This window comes from Gymnodraco acuticeps, unplaced genomic scaffold (genome assembly GCF_902827175.1).
Source record: "Gymnodraco acuticeps unplaced genomic scaffold, fGymAcu1.1, whole genome shotgun sequence".
Classification (NCBI taxonomy): Eukaryota; Metazoa; Chordata; class Actinopteri; order Perciformes; family Bathydraconidae; genus Gymnodraco; species Gymnodraco acuticeps.
Window position 1 is genome coordinate 600,096 of NW_022989798.1, and position 22,579 is coordinate 622,674.

General features: G+C 42.2%; 1 protein-coding gene across 2 annotated transcripts in view; it reads right to left on the reverse strand.

Annotated features, from left to right (window-relative positions):
* cers3a (ceramide synthase 3a) overlaps nucleotides 1-4,082 on the reverse strand; it is a 53,475-nt gene extending 49,393 nt beyond the window's left edge. The window contains exon 1 of one of the 2 annotated variants that reach the window (XM_034222487.1): nucleotides 3,984-4,082. The gene's annotated coding sequence lies outside the window, so the exon portion shown is untranslated. Of the gene's footprint in view, nucleotides 1-3,703; nucleotides 3,731-3,983 lie in introns of those variants that run through there. The other variant, XM_034222496.1, reaches the window with a different exon arrangement.
* Between the last annotated feature and the right edge of the window lie 18,497 nt (nucleotides 4,083-22,579).

The window sequence follows — 22,579 nt, forward strand, 5'->3', positions numbered from 1 at the left end:
ATGGATGGACATTAGGTGTACATGGCTATGAGCCAGTCCCAACACTAGACCCCATGGCTCCTGAGGAGCTACTGCAGTTCACAAGCTGCAACTGTAACGGAGATTGCAGCAACCGGCAGTGCAGCTGCAAGAGGAATGGCGTTAAGTGCATCTCAGCATGTGGAGTCTGTAAAGGAATTTCATGCAAGAATTGTGGTCATGATGGTGGTGAGTCTGGAGAAGACTCAGAGATTGACTCCTGAAGTGATCAGCACTTGTAACTACTTGTAACTACAAATAAAGCTACTTTTGAATTTAAATATAAGAGTGGGCGTGGCCTTTTTTCAACCAAGGAATGATTTTAGTGAAAAATACATGATTGCAATCAACTCAGAATCATGAAAAACCCCTAGTTTGACCCCTCACAAGTTACCCAAGGCCAAACAGAACATTTTAGATTTTTCGAAAATCGGTATTCGGTACCTCAACTTTGAGCAGTTGTTACGAAAAAACATACAGGATTTGAACTTCAATTTTTTAATACATCTTACTACACACCTTTACAAACACATTAGTGAAGAAATTGATTGGTAAGGATTTATTTTGCAGATTTTCATATATTTCCCTTACTATTAATGAGCATTTTGTGTCCTGTGGTTCTCTGTTTGATTCTGTGACTAACTCTGCTTCTGTGAACACCCCAATCCGTGACTCTGAACAATGTGGTCTGGAAAACCCTTTCAGTTTGACTCCTTTTACTGTTAATGTTGTTCATGAAGCCTTATCTAAGCTAGATCCTAAGAAACTGGATGGCCCGGACAACGTAGAACCTTTCTTTTTAAAGATAGCTGCAGATTTTATTGCTCTTCCTCTCACTACTCTTTTTAACCTCTCCCTCAGCTCAAATGCAATTCCAAAAGTATGGAAGTCAGCTTATGTCTTGCCTTTGCTAAAAGGAGGGGAGGCAACTATTTTAAACAACTATAGGCCAATCTCTAAATTGTCAGTTCTGGCGAAGATGCTCGAACGCCTAGTGAGTGAACAGGTAAATAGACCCTCCAGAAAAACGCGATTATGCGATCGCATAATTTACCGCATAATCAGCAAAATCCCCGCATTTTTCCACACAAAGTTGAGAAAAAAGTTAACTCGTCTTGACGTGAAGTAGTGATGATGATGATGACGCAACGTCATCAGCTTGCGCATCACAGAAGCTAAACAACACCATAGAGTGAACGTGTGGAACTCACACGAGAGAAAACACCAAGATGAAAAAATCTAATCCATCTCATTTACCGACGAACATTTCTGCTAAAGACCGGGCAAAGCAGTACCCCCCGATGTCTTGCACGAAAGTAGGGGGAAACTATTCTGCACCCCGTGCAACTGTGTGTTGGAGCATAAGAGAAAATCCACGGTGACGACCCACTTTGATTCATTCAAACATTCGAAAATGCTTTCTGCTGCTGCGGACAAGAAAGCCAAACAACTCACGTTCACCGAGGCATCAACCTCCAAAACCCTTTCGAGGGCTACAAGAAACGAGGTGAGAAGCCTACAAGATTGAAGCTGGTCAGATAACGAACGAGTAAATTAAAACAGAATGAGGCGGAGAAGTGTGTGTGTGTGTGTGTGTGTGTGTGTGTGTGTGTGTGTGTGTGTGTGTGTGTGTGTGTGTGTGTGTGTGTGTGTGTGTGTGTGTGTGTGTGTGTGTGTGTGTGTGTGTGTGTGTGTGTGTGTGTGAGAGAGTGTGATTAAAATAGCCCAATTGCTTTTACAATAAATAAACATTGAATGTGTTTAATTGAATAGTAAAGGGGTTTAACGTAAGTGGCAGGTTGTGTGTGTGAGAGAGAATAAATAAGACAGCCCAATATTTCCAAAAACATATTTAGCATATTTCGCAACTTCCCGCAATTTCACCGCATACAATCACATAAAAACCCTGCATGTTTAATCGCATAATCAAGGATTTTAGCCCGCGTTTTTCTGGAGGGTCTAAGTAAAGGAGTTTTTACGTAAAAATGATATCCTGTCTAAACATCAGTCAGGCTTCAGAAAGCAACACAGCACCATCACTGCCACAATGAAAGTGGTGAATGATGTGGCGAGTTTTTTAGATAATAAGCAGAGTTGTGCAGCTCTATTTATTGACCTTTCCAAAGCGTTTGATACCGTCGATCATCGCATCTTAAAGCAGAGGCTACTCAGTATCGGCATATCCAGCCATGCAGTGGGTTGGTTTGTGAACTACCTCTCTGAAAGGTCCCAATGTGTTTACTTTGATGGGCTGTCTTCTGAGTGGTTAAACATTGCTAATGGTGTTCCTCAAGGTTCTGTTTTAGGTCCACTTTTATTCTCCATATATATTAACAGCTCAGGTGAACATGTGGATGAAGCTACTTTACATTTGTATGCGGATGATACCATGATGTATTGTGCAGGTCCCTCCATTAAGGAGGCTGGTGTTAAATTACAGGCTGTTTTTAACATTATTCAGACTCAGCTCTCTGAACTAAAGCTTCTTTTAAATGTTGATCAAACCAAGGTAATGTTCTTTTCAATAAGCAAAAAAGACTCCAGAGACTGCTTTGGATATTGTAACTGCGCAAGGAATAATACTTGAAGTGGTTGCCTGTTACAAATACCTTGGTATCTGGCTTGATGATTGTCTCACTTTTAAACTTCATGTCAATAACCTGCTTAAAAAGCTGAGGGTTAGACTAGGTTTATTTTTCAGAAACAAGTCCTGTTTCTCTTTTGAAGCCAGGAAAAGGCTAGTCACTGTGACCTTTTAACCTGTGGTGGACTATGGTGATTTGTTGTATATGAATGCACCTGCCTATTGCCTGAACAAGTTAGATGCCGCCTATCACAGCGCACTGAGATTTGTCACTAATTGTAAAGCACTTACTCATCACTGTACCCTGTATACCAAGGCAGGTTTGCCATCACTTACTGTAAAGAGACTCAGTCATTGGTACACGTTTATTTATAAAGCCATGTTGGGTAAACTCCCGTATTATATCTGCTCTCTGATAACACAGAGAGTTGCAAGCAGCTATTGTCTGAGATCGCATGATGTAGTATTATTAGATGTGCCAAGAGCAAGGACTGTCTTAGGTAAGACAGCTTTTATGTGCGCAGCTCCACTTGCTTGGAACAATCTTCAGCAAGAATTGAAACTGAGCGATTTTATTCCTCTGAATGTTTTTAAAGCAAGTCTAAGTGAAATGCTCTGAAACTATGGGTATTTGTAAATGTTGATAAGTATGTAAATGTAGCTTGTAAATATGTTGTATGATATCCTCTATTGTTTTATGTTGTTTCATGTGGAACCTAATTGCTGCAGGTCTCCCTTGAAAAAGAGATCTATGATCTCAATGGACAAACTGGATAAATAAAGGTTTGAAATGAAATGAAATGTAAGTACCATAAAAGAAGACTAAGACCTTTAAACAACCACAAAGACCTAAAGAAGATTTTATTTGATCAGCGCTTCAAATTACAAGAACGGAGATTTTTCCGAGTCTAGTTACCTGTCCTTCCACCTTTTTATAGCTGCTAGCCCAACAAAGGCTACACAGCAATACAGGTCCTTAAACTGTCAAACAATTAATTATATAACAGTTCTCAAACATCCTTAATCCCTGCAGCTAAACTCAAATGAAAGCTTTCATTTAAAATGTGCCGACCACTGAAGTTGGATCTCACAGGAACTTACTGTAGCGTTGATCTTTCTGAGAACAGGGACTTCATTCATCCCAACTCAGCCGTGACAAAGCTCACAGAGCTTGAAAGAGAACTTCACTTGATTTCACTAACACCCCCCGCCTCCCTCCCTCCCGTCCCGCTGCAGGCAGCCTTGGACCTGTAACAAACCTCTAATACATTTACACCTAAATAGAGAAAAAAAACACTTGGAACTATTACTCAAAGTCAAGCTAAAACAAGCAGGGGGTTTAGCAATCACACTCCAAGGTCAAAGGAAAGCAGAGACTCACCTTTCCACTGTCACTGCTAGGTTAGGGAAGGGATGTTGTTTCCACACCAGCTGACTGCAGTGTTTGCTGTATAAAATGAACACGGAGGGTTAATCCTCTATTTCCCGTTATGACAAGCTCCCAGCCACTCTCTCTTTGTTTGACATTCTTTAGGGTCACACCCAGTCCAGCCACAATTACCTGGGAAGGTAGAGGTAGGTTAGCGGATTGCTACAACACACCTACAAGCTTTTTTTCTGCCCTCAAGAGATCTGATAACCTTGTTTGCGTTGTTCCTGATAAAGTACAAAAGCAGGTTCTCCCACAAAGCAAACTTTCGAAGAAATACGAAGGCAACTGGAAAATGGTGCTGACTTAAAAATGATATAATTGCTCGACTTAGCCAATCATACATTACATTTTATTTATAATCAACAAAATGATCAGCCGAAGTTCAGCTGTTGTCTGCAAATAATGGCCCTTCAGATCCCTTAACCAGTTCAGCTGACTCATCATAGGACACTCATATTACACTAAACCTGACCATACTGCTTTCAGCGCTAACACTTGTGATTCATAAAAAGATTTCAGTGTTGACACTTCAGATAACACTGCAACTCCTATTACGGCTTACTCCGAAAACCCTTAATCTGTTTCCATTCTTACAGTTTATCTAACAGCCTTTGCATTTAAACTGAAACCATAACTTTAGGTAAAAATGTATTCAACTAAACTGCAATGCTTTAACATATATTTAAATAGATTTATAAAAAAGCTTGAACAATGTACTACATGTTTTTCTGTAGGAAACACAACCTTATCATCAGAAAATGTTCAGATTCTTAAAGACTGACAGCAGTGCAGATATACCGTGTATATGTAAACAACTCTGTATGCTGGCTTCCAGCGTAGACTGTAGCTTCGAGTGGGTTCAGTTATCCTCCTCTGTGTGGCTATGGTTAGCCCTAACCCTGATCATGGTCAGTGTGTGTACTGACAGAGCAAACAAGGTAGGCTCCTAGAACTCAATGTCAAGCTAAATCAATAGAGCTCTTTGATGACAAGCCTAACTAATGATTAACATGACTGACACATGGAAAGATACCTAGAGAGGTCCAAAAAGGATGGGGCAAAACACTTCCAGAACACAAAAGTGCTATTTCTCAAATGTTCTTCTTTTTTTTGTGGCTTTTTTGCCATAATTGAAGAAAGAAGGAGAGATAACTGACTTCACCTTTACCAGTTTCCCAAAAGTGTTTATGTCGTAAAAAGAGGTTATTACTAGGGCCATATCATATAAGTCGACTAATCGTTGCACGTTTATGATATATTATGATTATTAATATTATCTATTTATTTTCTCTCCCAAAATGGTTTCAGTTTCAAAGGCTGATAAATAACGTTATTATAACAGCATGGTACATTGTGCTTCATATAAAATATAAAAAAAACTGTAATAATGAACCTTTGAAATATAAATTAAATGTTACATGTAGAAAAGTCACGAGTCACGGCGCATCGCACAACGGACTAAGTCTTTTAGGTGCAGCCCTAGTTATTACATCTGATTGCCACAAACATCAAATGGATGGTTCCATACTATGTTCTTAGCAAGAATAAATAATGACCATTACTTCCGTTGAATTATGGGTAATTTATTCAAATTTGTAGCACCTTTGGTCTTCCCGGGTAAATGTGGTGAAATTGGGCACCACACAATCCAACGCACTTTTAACAACCTTCACTCCAGTGTAGAGGTCTGTTTTTTTATCCTGCAAGATTTTGTTAGGAGGGTCCAGAAGGGCGAGGATTTTGTGGACCATAACCGCAGTAAACTTGAAGTGGGGCTCTTGAACTGCTTTTAGGAGACCTGCTGCCTCTACTCTTAGTTGGGTGGGAAGGCCACTGCTGTCAATCTCCGCAAGGAACTTCTCGACAGCGTCATAACTGTGTGTTGACTATGACTAACACGGTACCTAGGTGACCGGTCCACCTTTGGTCCAATAACCTTTTCAGGCGTTGTCCTGTGTACACTGCGGACACTGTTAGTTTTTTCAGAAACCGATAAAGCATGTCACACACATCAAAAAAGACTTGCAGAGTGTTCTCTGAGGAAGAATAACCACCAGATGTAATTGGTGGTTGAAGCAATGCACATATGGGACTTCTCTCTCAACTTTCTCCTGCAGTATTTTCTGTACGCCTCCTCTTTTCCCTGACATCACACTTGCACCATCATAGCACTGGCTGAGGATTTTGTCTGTTGTTAAACCTGCCTTTCTTAGCTCAGAAATGACAAGGTCTGTCAGACTTAGGGCATCACAATGCTTCGTAGTGGCCATTACCAGCGGTCTCTCACGAATATCATTGTTCTTATTTAGATAACGGACCACGATTGACACATTTTCACAACCTGTTGGATCCTTTAAAGTGTACCAGCTGTCTCCTATTTCTTCAACTATTTTACTGGTCACTATTTCACTCATGAGCCCTATTATTTCGTTTTGAATGTCATGTGATGTGTATGTGGCATTTTTCGGAATAGTGCTGAATGCCTTTGCTAAGGCCGGGTCTTTCCTCAGTGTATATTCCATCATAGACAAAAACAGTCCACTTTCCACGTCTTCTCTTGACTCCACAGCATCCAACGTCCCCCTGAGCGGTTGCTGGTATGACACAAGGAACTCAATGATGTCCACGATCGCACTTAAATATTGGCGATTTCTTGCCAGTTGCCCCTCATTAACAAGCGTGGAGACCTCAGATCCTGTAGCACTACGAGCACCATATTCGATCCAGAGAGCGTTGCATTTCAAATGTTCCTTGCTGGATGCATGTCTTGAAAAACCTTTGGTGCTATCAGTTGCACATTTCCAATTACAGAAGCCGGTTTGTGTGAAGGCTTTGTCTGCATTAGCACTACACCCTATGTTAAACTTTCTACATGGAAAGCAAAATGCAGCATCAGCCACAACTGAATAATCCAGCCACTTTCTTCCATTAAAATTATTCGGACAGGGTAGGACTGCAGGATAACCTGGGCTGGCCCCTCTGTCCCAAGATCGTCAGGCGCAGTGGCATTAAAAGGTGGAGGTGGAGGCGGCTGTTGACCCATTCTAGTGCTTATTGTGCAGGTCCCTCCATTAAGGAGGCTGGTGTTAAATTACAGGCTGTTTTTAACATTATTCAGACTCAGCTTGCTGAACTTAAGCTTCTTTTAAATGTTGATCAAACCAAGGTAATGCTATTTTCAAAAGCTGAAAAGACACCAGATTCTGTTTTGGATATTGTTACTATGCAAGGACAAGTACTTGAAGTGGTTACCAGTTATAAATACCTAGGTATCTGGCTTGATGATTGTCTTACTTTTAAACTTCATGTCAATAACCTGCTGAAAAAGCTGAGGGTTAGACTAGGTTTCTTTTTCAGAAACAAGTCCTGTTTCTCTTTTGAAGCCAGGAAAAGGCTCTGTGACCTTTTGACCTGTGCTGGACTCTGGTGATTTGTTGTATATGAATGCACCTGCCTATTGCCTGAACAAGTTAGATGCCACCTATCACAGCGCACTGAGATTTGTCACAAATTGTAAAGCACTTACTCATCACTGTACCCTGTATGCCAAGGCAGGTCTGCCATCACTTACTGTAAAGAGGCTCAGTCATTGGTACACGTTTATTTATAAAGCTTTGTTGGGTAAACTCCCGTATTATATCTGCTCTCTGATAACACAGAGAGTTGCAAGCAGCTATTGTCTGAGATCGCATGATGTAGTATTATTAGATGTGCCAAGAGCAAGGACTGTCTTAGGTAAGACAGCTTTTATGTGCGCAGCTCCATTTGCTTGGAACAATCTTCAGCAAGAATTGAAACTGAGCAATCTCATTCCTCTGCATGTTTTTAAAGCTAGGCTAAATGAAATGCTCGTTGATACTATGGCCACTTGTAAATGTCTATAACTATGTAAATGTATCCTGTAAATATAATGTATGATGTCCTTTATTGTTTTATGTTTCATGTGGAACCTATATGCTGCAGGTCTCCCTTGAAAAAGAGATCTATGATCTCAATGGGACCAATCTGGTTAAATAAAGGTTTGAGATGAGAAGAGATCTTCAGAGCTGGTAAGTGTGATTTTCAAATCTACATTTGGACATTGCCTTACCAGAATCTGTGATTGACGGTATCCTAAAATTACCTGTGAAACTAAGCGGCTGCGTTTCGTTTTGGTTAATGAACATTTGGGGATAATAAACCCAGGGAATCAGTGTCTGGGGACTCAGTCCTGGCTGATTTCCTCTGTGTGTGCTGCTCGGGACGGAAGTGCCATACACGCATGCACAGCTCATGTTTAGAGATACCTTAAAGAAAGGCATCAGTGAAGTGGAGCTTCTGTGTGAATTGAAAGTAATGTAAAAGATTTGTATTGGACAAATCGCCGGATTTTAGCGGCCAAACATAGCAGTTGAAAATAAGCAGCCAGAGATATTTACTGCTATCGCCTCTCTGTAAAAACACGGCTCCAGCTGCAGCCTTGGGTGTGTGTATAAAACCTCCCCGTGTGTGTGTGGGGCTGGAGCAGTGCAGGCTGAGAGGGAGAAAGTCACAGCTTATTGTATAGGCTTTAACTCACAACACCGCCGTCTCTATTGCAACGGGACGGTCTAAAAGCACCCGTTGTTTAGGACCGCTTTCTCATGGTTAGACGGGCCAGCACGAGGTGCGTGCATCGCCAGATGCGCCACAGTTCCCTAGACATTGAGGAGCAAGTGGCGGTCAGGAGTGCATACATACAATTATAGGCTAATTGATCAGAGGTGTGTAGTGGCAAGCAAGCATAGGCAAGCTGTGTTTCACCTTGAGGTGAACTCGATAGCAAGTATATATAGGCTGGTCGTAAGGACTACAGTCAACTGAGCTGTTGTTTGGAGAGAAAGGGCAGGGAAAAAGTCTGTGGGCTCCGATCGGGGGGGCACAGCGCCACTAGAAACAAATAGCCTAGTGGTTGTCGCAAGAGGATAAGCTAGTTATCGCTCTTGGACGGCTTTCAGGCACCGATAAATCACTTGTATACAAGGGTGAGGCGTGAGAAGACGCCCCACTGAAGATAATCCCCCCCCCCCTCTAAGATCTTTCTTAAATCCGGACTAAATTGAGCTGGATGAGCTTTGCTGTCGCGCTGGTGTTTATTACGAGTTCATGTTTTGTTTGTCTGATTGTTTGTATGGGGGGTCTATATTGGTTTGTCCCGCCGTCTTGTGTATATTTTGTAACAACTAATAATGAATCAGTCCATAGACAGGGTAAAATGAACTAAACTTTAATTATCTCACAAAAAGTAAATGACTTGAGACAAATAAATAATATAAAGATGCAAAGCTAAATTCTGGTCGTATAAATGTGCTGCCAAATGAAAATAAATAGCAAAAGAGTGTTTTTATGTCCTGCCTCTGAGTGTGCAGGGGAAAATGTAAACAAGAAGCACACTGTTCAAGGTGAGCGCTAGGTGTAAGAAGAAAAGAAGATTATATTGCTTTAAGAATCCATTATTAAATGGTATTGCTGGAATGTTAAGATATCTTTGTGACCTTGTATAAACCCTATGCCCCGTCCTGCGCCCCGAGACCCTCAGAGACCTGCCTGAGGAGATCAGAGTTGCAAAATCTGTTTTTGTAGGTCAATGTTGTATTATTTGTTTCATTTATTCTTAATCTATGTATTGTATAGTAATAATGAATAAAAACGTAATGTATTGAACACATTCCGAAACAAAGTAGATAAGACAGAACTAGACTCAGACATAATACTAATTGTTGTTGAAACCTTTTGCGCTGTTGCAGCAAAATGGAAACTGTGTTGATTGTCTGTTCCAACTGGCCACTGGAATCAGAGAATTAATATAAGTTGAAGTTCAATTACAGTTTAAAAATAATTTAACATTCTTTATTAAACTGCTTATGAACAACAGAGTAAAGGTCGCTGGTTAAGCCAGGATCAATATATTTGTTGAAGTTTTTATTGTGTGCATAATAAATGTTTTAAATTAATTGAGCAATTCTTTAAAAGTATAATGTTGCAATTTCTTTAAAATAAGTATACAGTTAAAAAATAGGTGTTGTTTTCCAAGGGCCTCTCTTTCACAGGCACTTTGAATCATAACATTTCCAAGTCCTACAGAAACTCAGTATCATTTTGTGTTGCAAGCCAAATCCAGGGGTTCTACTCGAGCCCAATTTGAAATACCATAAAGAAAAGTATTGAACCCAGCTCGAGCTAAATGTCAAATGTATTTAATTAATGTGCAAGTGTTTTCATTTATTTAAAATGTTCCAGTCTAGCTTCCTTCGAGTTTAGTATAAACAACAGATTGGTTCTCATAACATTCTCACTGCTGTGCTGTCCCAAATGTTTTAAACCTTGGGCAGACAAGCACATACATACATACACCCACACACACACACACACACACACTTTGGATGAGTAATCACTTCATCCAAATTGTAAATTGTTGCCTTCTTTAAAGTTATTAGTAATTCAAGATTAATTATTAAATTAAATTAGGTACATAACATAGAATAAACCAAATAACTTTGGGTTTTGATCATTTTGTTCACAACATTAGACCTTGTCCTCTAATCTCTACTAGAATAAGATAAGTGGGCATGTTTGGGTGTTTTAACACTCCTGTAATGTACCTAATCTTGTTATCCTTTTCATTACAGAGCTGGGAAAATGGTGTATTGATTAGATTCTGATCCGTGCAAATCCAATTTTGACTGACTTTAGTTCTAATGTTAATTTGATTTCAACCCATAAGGAATTATGTAGATGAACTCAACATTTCACATGATGGATTAGTGGTCCACATTTATTTTCCCCACTCGTTTATTGTGCAATTAGGCCAATGGTAAAGAGAGACATTGATGACCTTGTGTCCCTTTTTGTTGGTACGTGGTTCCATTCTGTCTATGGCCTTGGACGGTTTCACTAAGAGTCACCCAGTTCTACCCTGCTACAGTCCGGCTGAGTGCAGTCACAGAGATGCTATGGCTGCTCTACATGAAATGACATTAATGGTCTGGTCCGAGAATGGACACCATTCCCTGCTCCCAGAGACAATGCTGCTCCTCAAACTGAACAATACTGTCTCACGTGGGCCACTCCCCCCACCAAGCCATGAACTGAAAGCTTGACATCTGCTTTGAACACCTGGAAGCCTCCCGGTCACACCAGCACCAACCCTTGGGTCAGTCAGATGGGACTAACGGCTTCACTTGGGGCATTTGGTTCAGAAATATGACTCTCGTTACCGCAGAGTGGGTTGTTTTTTTAAGGCTATTCATACTGCTATGCAGAGGATGCCTGTAGGTTGGCAAGCTGTTAAAAGCCCCTACTATTTTTAAAATAGGCCTAATGTCAGGGGCCTCTTACTGTCTAGTTCTACATGTATTCACATTATATAGACAGTGTTTCCACCTGGTAAAACTAAAGGCTGCACGGTACTCAGGCTACAATACGACCATTCTGTTCTGCTCTAACAATTCAATTGATAGATTCTACATCAAAACAATTAGCTTTTATTGTTTCCAATGATAACGTCATTTTAAGTGGAGGAATGCAAACCTGTTTTCAAATGTAAGGTTTTGAATTTGTTTGACATTTCTTAGTAATAACACCCTCAGACACCCAATATCAACTATCAGGGGATGAAGCTTTTCCTCCCAAATCAGATATGCTTTGTTGTTTTTTTACAAAGGTATGCATTTCCTGCATAATATATGTTTCTCACAATTGTTTTTTGTTAGCTGCGCACAGGTGATACTGAGTCTTCTCGATTAATAGATTATAAACTACACCATGCTTAAATAGACTCCTAAGTTATTATTTCATATGAGACATATGTAAGAAAGGGGAGGGAAGAGTCAATTATATTGAGTAATTGATTTTATATTGGAACATTTATTTCTCAAACCTGTTTTATGGAAGAGGAAAATATTTCTGATAAACTAATCTTTTATCAAACGGTAAATAGTGAATTAATATAACATTTAGAATCATTGAGAAGGGGTGATATCCACAGGGACTAGCTCACCTTTAAATTACAATAACATTTCTCTACTTTGGACTGATGAGTATATGATTATTGCATGTTAAAATGACTAACACAAACCTTACATTTATGTATGTGCATGGGTCAGGAAGGCTCCCAAATAATTCTGAGGGGCCTATCCTATTTTTGTAATTAAATGATAATGTGCTAATCCATTACTTTGAGTTGTCTGCACTCAGGAAAACATCCCTATCAAGTGTTAACCCAATAACTAGGACAGCTCTGAAGGCCAAGGGTCAGAGAGAGAGGATCACACTCTCCGGCTGCAGAGAGCACCCCATCAACGGGCAAGGAGGCACGAGGTCGTTCGAGATGAGAGGATTCTAATCTTCAACTATCTGAGGAGATGGGATGCTTCTTCACCATTCTGCTCGGTGGGCTCAGGCAGACAACCCTGCGGGACAAGCGAGGACTTCAGAGGCTTCATACAAGGTTCCTTGTTTCTTGGAGGAGCAGATGTCTTCCTAACCTCTCCCATCACGGGGGAGACCTGGATGCGCCACTTGGAATACGCAGTTTTGTCTGGCACTGCTCTCAAGCAGATAGCAGAAGGAATGCAGGCAGATGAGCCTCCGTTTCGCTGGGGGGATCAACTACAGTGCTCACTAATGAGCCACACAAAAGCAGAGCAATTGGGGGGGTTTAAATATGGCGCTCTGATGAAGAAGAGTTTGAGCCAATCAGCACCTCAGTGCTAATCTACAGTATCAGGATGCCTTTACACACACCAGACACTCTTTGTCATAAAGAGAGGAGGAGAACGAGTCAGAAAGACTGAAGGACATGTTTTTCCAGCTCTCGTACAAAGATGAACTTTGCATTGATTTTATATCTTGGATGTTTACAGATGTACAATTAATGACTGTCTTTATATTTCCAATGACCAGACATGTGTTGAATAGTGGTGATTAATATATTTTTGCCGGATCAGATTACACTTTCGCACTAAACAAAATTAATTCAGATTATAAAGTATTGAATCATAAAATATTTCTACTATTATCACAGATAATGTTAATATCCTTAATCGTCCAGCAATCAGGCTTAACAACACTAGTCTTTAATGTATTATCCATGCACGGAAAGACCTACAATGATGTTTCAAGTACTGGATTAATTTCAGTTTTGGCCCAAAACAAATATTTATAATATTTCATATAACAATTATGTAGCATATTTGATCCTCAAATTAGAGATATATAATTTAAAGAAATTGATATTCTATATTCAACATTAGATAAACACAGAAGAATCCTTTCCAAGTACCATAAGTAGATGCTCAGGTAAGTATGGCTAATAGGAATAATTGATAGACTTAATTTGGTACAGATCAGTGGTAGCATTTACAAATGTAATAATTCAAGTTTTAAGAATGTTTAATCCTTCCTTTCCAGGTTTTTACAAAAGTCTTTGAATATTTGCCTAACTTTTCCTTTTCAGATTTTGAACAATGTACTTGACTAAAATGAATGTATTGATTTCACTAAGTGCCTTACTCTTGACTAAAGCGTATTTAAGTAAACGTAAAAGTAATCCTAAAATTGAGGACACTGCACTTTTGCAGATTACAGATTGATCAAATCACCAGTGTGAATTCTATACTCTAACTGTGAATTTTTAGCTGGATCTCTTACGATCCTGAGTTTTAAAATGCTTTTGACTAGTGATTGCCTTGAAGTAAATCTTTAAAGCGGCAAGCTGGTTTTGATTTTATAGTTTGATGAATGAAATTAACTAATGGTAAATGATTAAAGATATTAGTTTAAAACAAATATTTAGCCATTGTGCACCTGTGTTTTATGTGTGTTCATTATTATGCTTTTGACAAAAGATGATCAAACCACTGATGAGAGATGATTTTTCCTATTATGATTGGCTGTATCAATCATTGTGATTGAATGTTTCAATCTTATTCTACTTTGTGATGTAATTAATGTAAGGTGAGACCACACTCGAATCTGGAGACGCCTATTGAGTTAATTATTAACCAAATTATTATTAGACTAATGTTTTTAGGTTATCATAAATGATAAAAAGAGAGGACTGTTAGGGAAATAATTATCATAGACGCCAAGATGTGACATACAGGACAAACCTTGACGTCTGTTTACCTCCTTTTAGGACACAGGCTGCTTCAGCCAATAATGTTATTGTTCCCATTCTGTGACTGGTCAATACTGGGTCACAGATGGTCTGTATTGTGGGTACACTGGGACACTTCCTTCTCTGTTGTCTGAGGACTCCAGGGCATGACATATTAAAGGCCATAAGTGGCGGAAGCTGGTAACTTAGTGTTTCCAAACTATCTAAAGCTATCTTATCAAAACATGTTGATGACTCTCTGTGGAACCAGTTAAATGGGCTAGGAAGAGAGAGGCTCTCAAGAATTGATGTGGCAACTCTACCGTGAAGTCAGAACCTCTGGCTCTTGGACTTGTGATGTGAATCCTCCGGCCGTAACTCCAAATAAACCATCAGTGTTTGACATCAAAGCTACTGCTCCTACCGTGTCTCCTTCCTGAGTCGGTGACTCCCACTGCATTGCTACACAGAAGTTTCCTTTACACCATAGACTTGTTTTTACTGACATCATGTAACATTTTATTTCACCTTGCTTTATGTTTTTTAATGCACATTCAAAAACGGGAGCATTTTCCGGATTTTCAACCGGATACCGGCCACCGAAGACTTTGCCCGGAAAACGGGGACGTTTTGGTCTGTGGACTGTGTTTACAGCTAAGCACACACGCTAACTACAAGCTCACTTGGGGTTGAGGCTTTTTTACACGTTGCTTGCCCACATATCTGATCCAAACATAGTAACGTATATTGGGGGAAATAATTATTTAAAGTTATTTAATAATTGTGACATTTATCGTACTTTTTGATGGATGAATGATGCTCAAAGTGAGGCGGCAAAGCATACAACTGAGGGGGCAATGCCCCCTTTTGCCCCGTCGTGGCGCCGGGTCCGGGTTCGACTGTCTTTCTAGTAGCTCTGTAGCTCCCTCCACGAGTAACTTTTCCTCGTCAGGTGTTATGTATGCTAGCAGCAACACACAGAGTTACAGTAACTACATGATACAAACATGGGTTAATGATTAGAGGTAACTGAGTTACTCTTTATTTTGTTAAAGTTTCAGCTATTCTGTTTACAGTTCTGTCATCAGATTATTTAATACGATTTGTTAAAACATTGTTGTTTCTTTTGATGTGAAATATTATTTATTTACTTTAAATAAAAAGCAATGTTAATTTTGTTCAAAATGTATTTAGTTAATGTAACAATATATGTATTTTTGAATCAAGTATTCATCTTTATTGTCTTCATTGTTAGTTTCCACATGCCTAAAACAACCTCAAGCTAAATCTAAAAGTTGATGGCTAAATAAGAGCGCTTGAGAAATTGTGCAAGGCATACAGTAATAGTCTGAATAGTCGATTAATCGTTTCATTAATCGATAGATTAATCGATTATCAAATTAGTCGTTTGTTGCAGCCCTAATTGACTAGATGGGGTCTCCTGCTATCACCCTGAAGTTGTCAGGGTTGAGAGCGAAGCAGGCAGGACCCAAATGCAGATAAACAGAAAATACCTTTATTTCAAGGCTTAAAGAAACAAACAGAACTCTTCCCTGTGAACACAGTCAAACAACAACAAGGAACTAACAAAGACTAACAGAAAAAACAGAACCTAAATGCACACATGACTAATCAAAACAAACAAGAGACAGGTGAGGAGGGAGGAGAAAACACAGGGGCACCAGGTGAACACAATCGGGTAATCAGGGAGGGAAAACAGACAGAAACCAACAGGCAAAACAGGAGGTGAACACTTTTCAAAATAAAACAGGAAACCAAAGACAGAAAAAGACAAGACAAAACACAACACAGACAGATCGTGACAGTACCCCCCCTCAAGGGACGGATCCCAGACGTCCCAAAAAAAAAATCCAGCAGGGTGGGTGGAGGGGGACTGGAAGAGGGACACAAAACTAGGGCCAACAGGGTGGGTGGAGGGGGTCTGGAGGACGGGTTTGGGCTGACAGCCCAGGGGCACATCGGAGGACCCGGAAGGGGTCTCGGGCGGACGGCCCGGGGGCAAGGCAGAGTTCAAAAAGAGGGACTCGGGCGGACGGCCCGGGGGCAAGGCAGAGTTCAAGGATGGGGACTCGGCAGGAGTTGGCAGGACCCCCGGCGAGACAGGTGACGGCGGGACCTCCAACGGAACAAGACATGGGATTGGCAGGACCCCCGGCAGCAGAGTCGTCAGCGGGATCCCCAACGGGACAGGACACAGGGTTGGCAGGACCCCCGGCAGGAGAGTAGTTGGCGGGACCCCCGACGGGACAGGACATGGAGCTGGCAGGAACCCCAGCGGAACCTCCAATGGCACAGGAGATAGAGTTGGCAGGAACCCCGGCAGAGGAGTCGTCGGCGGAACCCCCAACAGGGCAGGACCCCCGGCAGGAGAGTAGTCGACGGGACCCCCAATGGCACAGGACATAGGGTTGGCAGAACCCCCGGCAGAAGAGTCGTCGGCGGGACCCCCAACGGGATAGGACACAGGGTTGGCAGGACCCCCGGCAGGAGAGTAGTCGGCGGGACCTCCAACAGCACAGGACATAGGGTTGGCAGGACCCCCGGCAGAAGAGTAGTTGGCGGGACCCCCAACAGGACAGGACAAAGAGTTGGCAGGACCCCCAGCGGAACCTCCAACGGCACAGGACATAGGGTTGGCAGGACCTTCAGCGGAACCTCCAACGGCACGGACATAGGATTGGCAGGACCCCCGGCAGAGGAGTAGTCGGCGGGGCCTCCAACGGCACAGGACATAGGGTTGACAAGACCCCCGGCAGAGGAGTAGTCGGCGGGGCCTCCAACAGGACAGGACATGGAGTTGGCAGGACCCCCAGCGGAACCTCCAACGGACCAGGACATTGGGTAGGGACTTGAGACGTGACTCGAGAGGGGACTTGAGAGGAGACTTGAGGAGACTCGAGAGGGGAACTAGAAAGGGGACTAGAGGAGGGACTCGAGAGGGAACTCGAGAGGGAACTGGAGAGGGGACTAGAGGTGGGACTAGAGAAGTGACTAGAGATGGGACTAGGGAATTGACTAGAGGAGGGACTTGGGAAGTGATTAGAGGAGGGACTTGAGAAGGGACTAGAGATGGAATTCGAGAGGGGACTCGAGAGGGAGCTGGAGGGGTGACTTGAGAGGGGACTCGAGAGGGAACTCGAGAGGAGACTTCAGAGGGAACTTGAGAGGGAACTCGAGAGGTGACTTGAAAGGAGGCTTGAGAGGGGACTCGAGAGGTGACTTAAGAGTGGACTCGAGAGGTGACTTGAAAGGAGGCTTGAGAGGGAACTCGAGAGGAGACTTGAGAGGGAACTCGAGGGGTGACTTGAGAGGGGACTCGAGAGGGAGCTGGAGATGTGGCTTGAGAGGGGACTTGAGAAGGAACTTGAGAGGAGACTTGAGACGGTCGGTTCGCCAACAGAACACGGGGGGCTGGAGTCGGCGGGAATGCCGACAGTGCACGGGGAGCTGGCGTCGGCCGGTACGCCGGCAGGACACGTGGAGCTGGCATCGGCCAGAGACGAGGGGCTGGAGTCGAAACCATGGCTGCTGGGGCCAGGACTGAGGCTGGAACCATGGCTGCTGGGGCCAGAACTGGGGCCGGAACCATTGCTGCTGGGGCCAGAACTAGGGCTGGAACCATGGCTGCTGGGGCCGGAACCATGGCTGCTGGGGCTGGAACCATGGCTGCTGGGGCCGGAACCATGGCTGCTGGGGCCAGAACTGGGGCTGGAATCATGGCTGCTGGGGCCGGAACCATGGCTGCTGGGGCCAGAACTGGGGCTGGAATCATGGCTGCTGGGGCCGGAACCATGGCTGCTGGGGCCAGAACTGGGGCTGGAACCATGGCTGCTGGGGCCTGTACTGGAGCCCAAAGCATGGCTTCTGTGGCTAGGGCTGCTAGCCTGGAGCAGGAACTGGGGCAGAAGCAAGGGTTGACTCCAGACGGAACACACCGATGCGTGTGGTGTCATAATGGGAATTGGGAGGCAGGGAGCCAGCATGGCTGGGGCTAGCAGGCAGGGGATAACACACCGAGAGGAAATCCAAAATCCAGCCAGGTAAGAATTTCACTAAATGTGGCTTCTCCATAGCCATCTGGTGTGCCTCAGCCAGAGCAGCCTCTCGCTGCTGAACTCCAGACGCTCCCCTCCACTTATCAGAACAGCCAGCCAAAGAAAAGGAAAAACTAAGTAATTCCAACTGCTGGGCCCATCCTTGGTTAGTTCCTTCTGTCAGGGTTGAGAGCGAAGCAGGCAGGACCCAAATGCAGATAAACAGAAAACACCTTTATTTCAAGGCTTAAAGAAACAAACAGAACTCTTCCCTGTGAACACAGTCAAACAACAACAAGGAACTAACAAAGACTAACAGAAAACACAGAACCTAAATGCACACATGACTAATCAAACAAACAAGAGACAGGTGAGGAGGGAGGAGAAAACACAGGGGCACCAGGTGAACACAATCGGGTAATAAGGGAGGGAAAACAGACAGAAACCAACAGGCAAAACAGGAGGTGAACACTTTTCAAAATAAAACAGGAAACCAAAGACAGAAAAAGACAACAGAAAACTGACAGATCGTGACAGAAGTGAAATAAGTATTTGATTGACTTCGAATGACTCTTTGATTATGGACAGTTTCCATTAAATAATAATCTAAATATAGATGGACAATATATCTAATTTGAGATTTTAAACAGCATACATTTTAAATTGTGCTTCAGAAAGTAATATTATTTTTAGCAGTGTTGTGAGATGGTGTCAACATCAATTGAAATTAGTCACCCAGTGGAAATGTCCGATATGTCTTCATAACTGTACTGTATCCTTACATTTTACATTCACTCAGTTATAATGTGGTTATACGTAGTAGTTTGTTTTACATTATTATTGATCACATTATATAGTACATATTTCTTAATTTAAGCTCCAGTATGGTGTGTTTTTTTGTTATATTTGTTATTGACCGAGTAAACGCTTTTATTTTGAAGGCAGTTTTTACAGACCTCTACCGTAATGCATAGGATATTCGCGCACCGCAATACAACGTGCGGGCTGGCTTGACTGTGGTTTCCGAAGTGGGGGCTGGCTTGACCACAGTCTGTTTACCCAGTGTTTCCTGACATGAAACGTTTTATTTCACCTTGCTATGTGTTTTTAACGTATATTAAAAAACGGGGACATTTCCGGGGATAGTTTCAACCGGGGACAGGCCAATACAAACGGGGACTGTCCCCGGAAAACGGGGACGTCTGGTCACCCTACTATACACATTAAGCACAACATTTCAATGTCAATATCCAAGTTGCTTGCTGCATATCTTGTTGCATTGTGCAGAATATGGGCTAAACAGTTTGCAGCGAGCACGTCTTTTTGAGCCAGTTTCAGTTTCTGATAAACACTGTTGTGTTTTCCATAGTTAACGCTGGCGTTGTCTGCTGCATATGCTGACATTTTTTTTACATCTAGTCCAGACATCTCCAGTTTAGATAGCAGCTGATTTGTTATAACTTTTCGTTGCTATCACTGTAAAAATCCAACAGTGCATGTTGCACGCCCTCCTCAAAGTGAAAATATCTCAGTACAATGGGGAAACACTTGATCGTACCTTTGTTTGATGCATCACTTGCCACTGAATAATGCAGTTCATTTTCTTTTATATAATCCACATGCGTCTGGACAGAGTAGGGTGCTAGGACATTTTCGCACAAAGCTTTGGCTTTTGTTTTTCCACAGGTCATCCCTTTGGCTATTGATGAGTCGTTGTAGATTGTGCGATCAACTTTTATTCCACAGTCTACACTCCTGTATGACTGGTGATGCTTGATGGCATGATAAACGTTACAAAGTTCTGCAGCAGAGATTTTGTCATCTTGAGGCGATGAAGCTTCACGGAAAAACGATAAAAGTGAAGAGGCACCTGTGCTTTGATCGTTGCTTTTGTGCTTATCTGTGTTAGCATGTCTGTCGACAGCACCTTTTCCTTTGCTGCTTACGTCCACATCGCAACGACACAACGTGCAAAAAGCATGGAAGTCGTCCTTTCGGCTTTTTGTGAGGAATTCATGCTCTTTCGACCATTCAGGATTAAATGAAGTCTTTCGTTTCGGCATTTCTGCGGTTTAACCCTACCGCTAACTAGGTGGAGTTGGCTCATGAGCTAGTCGGCTAGCGCTAACGTCGCTCTGTGCCACAGTGCCCTGCCGTGAACGTGACGTCAAGAAGCACATGGCTAATTGTTTACGTTTATTAACCAATGAAATACAAGATATTTATTTGACATCGTATTCAGCCAATAATTTATAAGACCACAAGTCTTACGGGATATATACTTACACATAACTTGTTTTTTGTATTTCTTTGTATAATTGTCTATTTTTTTTTATACCCTAAAAGTATAAAATAGGGATGACCTCAAAAGGAGGACAAATGAGCGAAAATGAGCTCAAGGCTGCGCCGGCAGACAGGCACAGACATTTAAAACCGGCCGGATGGCCACCCTATATGCCGTAGAGCAGGGGTGCCCAACCAGTCGATCGCGATCCCGCGAGATGTGTTTAAAAATAGAACAACAATATTCTGTTTTATTGTTAATGTCCTATAACATAATCTTCCTGTGCCAGAATAATGCACTTGGACGCATCAAAGCTTTGTGATTGGCCGGCGTGACCCCATGTGTCGGGGCGTGGCTGATGGAGAGTGCACTAGTTCGCTAACGTTGTCCGTGTCAACAGGAGTGACAGTCCGCACACACACAAGACCGCAATTATGGCAGAAGCAAAACATATATAATTTTCACTCCGAGTGGGAGGATGATTATTTTTGTATCTATTCCAATTCAAAGTCCATCTGTCTCATCTGCAATGCGAGCGTGGCTTTATCGAAGAAGGGTAATTTAGGAGCGGCATTTCAAAACAGTGCACAAACGCTACGAGACGGAATTCCCTCCTAATTCTGCCCTACGCTCCAAAAGGGGAGGGGCCTGAAAGGACAGCTAAATGCACAGCAGTCCATTTTCACCAGGCCCAACAACAAGAGCAAGGCTGCTACCATAGCATCGTATCGTGTCAGTCACGTTCTTGCGAAACACATACAGGGCCCTTCTCACTTCGGTTAAATGGATTCCTTGCGTCCCTCACTTGCGTTGTTTCCCTGTGACTAGTCCCTCCTACCAGGGAAGCATAGAGAGATGCAAGGAAACCACGAGAAGCAGGGAAATGAGTTTTAAGAGCAATGGGACGTCCTTTCCTCCGGAGCGTCACGTGAAGCGACGTCCGTTTGTGATGATGCTGCACAGCTGATCGTCTGACAGCAGCTCTGTCCCCGTTGTGTTCACAAACATCCCCGCCTCTGTTAGTACACATTTACTGACACAAACATTTGTATCATCTGTTGTAGACCCAAATAAATAAAAATAAAATAAGTACTCATTCTCAAAAAAGATAAACGCCATTCTTAAAATGTATAAACAAACAATAGTTTGATTAATATTGATTAGAGTGCACAATAGAAATAAAATAATTGAGAGAAGAAAAAGAGATATGTTATCTATCAAAACCCAGTTAGATTAACATTCATTGGATTGCACACTTTGTTTGTTTGGATATGTAGCAAATTAACATTTTAATAGCACTTAATGACTGACTGAATGGAAATGACAATAAATGAAAATGTAAAACAAAAAAAGTGATCATGAAAATGTTTCCAATAAATGAATAAAATGATTTTTGACCACTTTGTTGTTCAGATATATCACATATTTGTAACTAAATGAAACATGAATTGAAACAAAACACGGTATAAACTGAGGAGTGACTCCCGTGAGGTTCATGTATTTTCTTCACTCCGCTGGGAAACTGCTCTCATGTCAATAAGCATCAGATCAGTGCATGCACTGCATCGTCCAATCAGTGAGCGATACACAGTAAGGGGGCGGGGCGAGTGTCTGAGGATTTCATCGAAGGATGGTCTGGTGGTTCCTCGGTTATCGCTCCTCCATGATCGCTCCTCGCTCCTCGATCCTCGGTCCTCCGGCAGAAATAAGAGCCATTGGGACGCTACTCAAGATGGCGCAGACAAATCAACTTCCGGTGAGACCGAGACCGAGGAGCGAGGAAATGAAAAATAAGAGAAGTGAGAAGGGCCCGAAGTCTTTCAAAGACGGCGAAGTTGTGAAAGAAGCATTCCTGGAGGCTGCCGATACGCTTTTGGGGGACAGTAAAAATAACAGTAGCATTTCAACAGGTTTTTGATATAATAAAAACTCAAGTTAGATACCGTTATTAATCAGCTGTAAGTTTTAGTTTGAACATATTCATTCTAATTATTGTACAAAATGGTATAAGAATGCAAACTTAAATTGATTATAGTCTATCATCAATTCAGGTTAAGAAACTAGTGTTGCTTGCATCCTATTTTAAAGG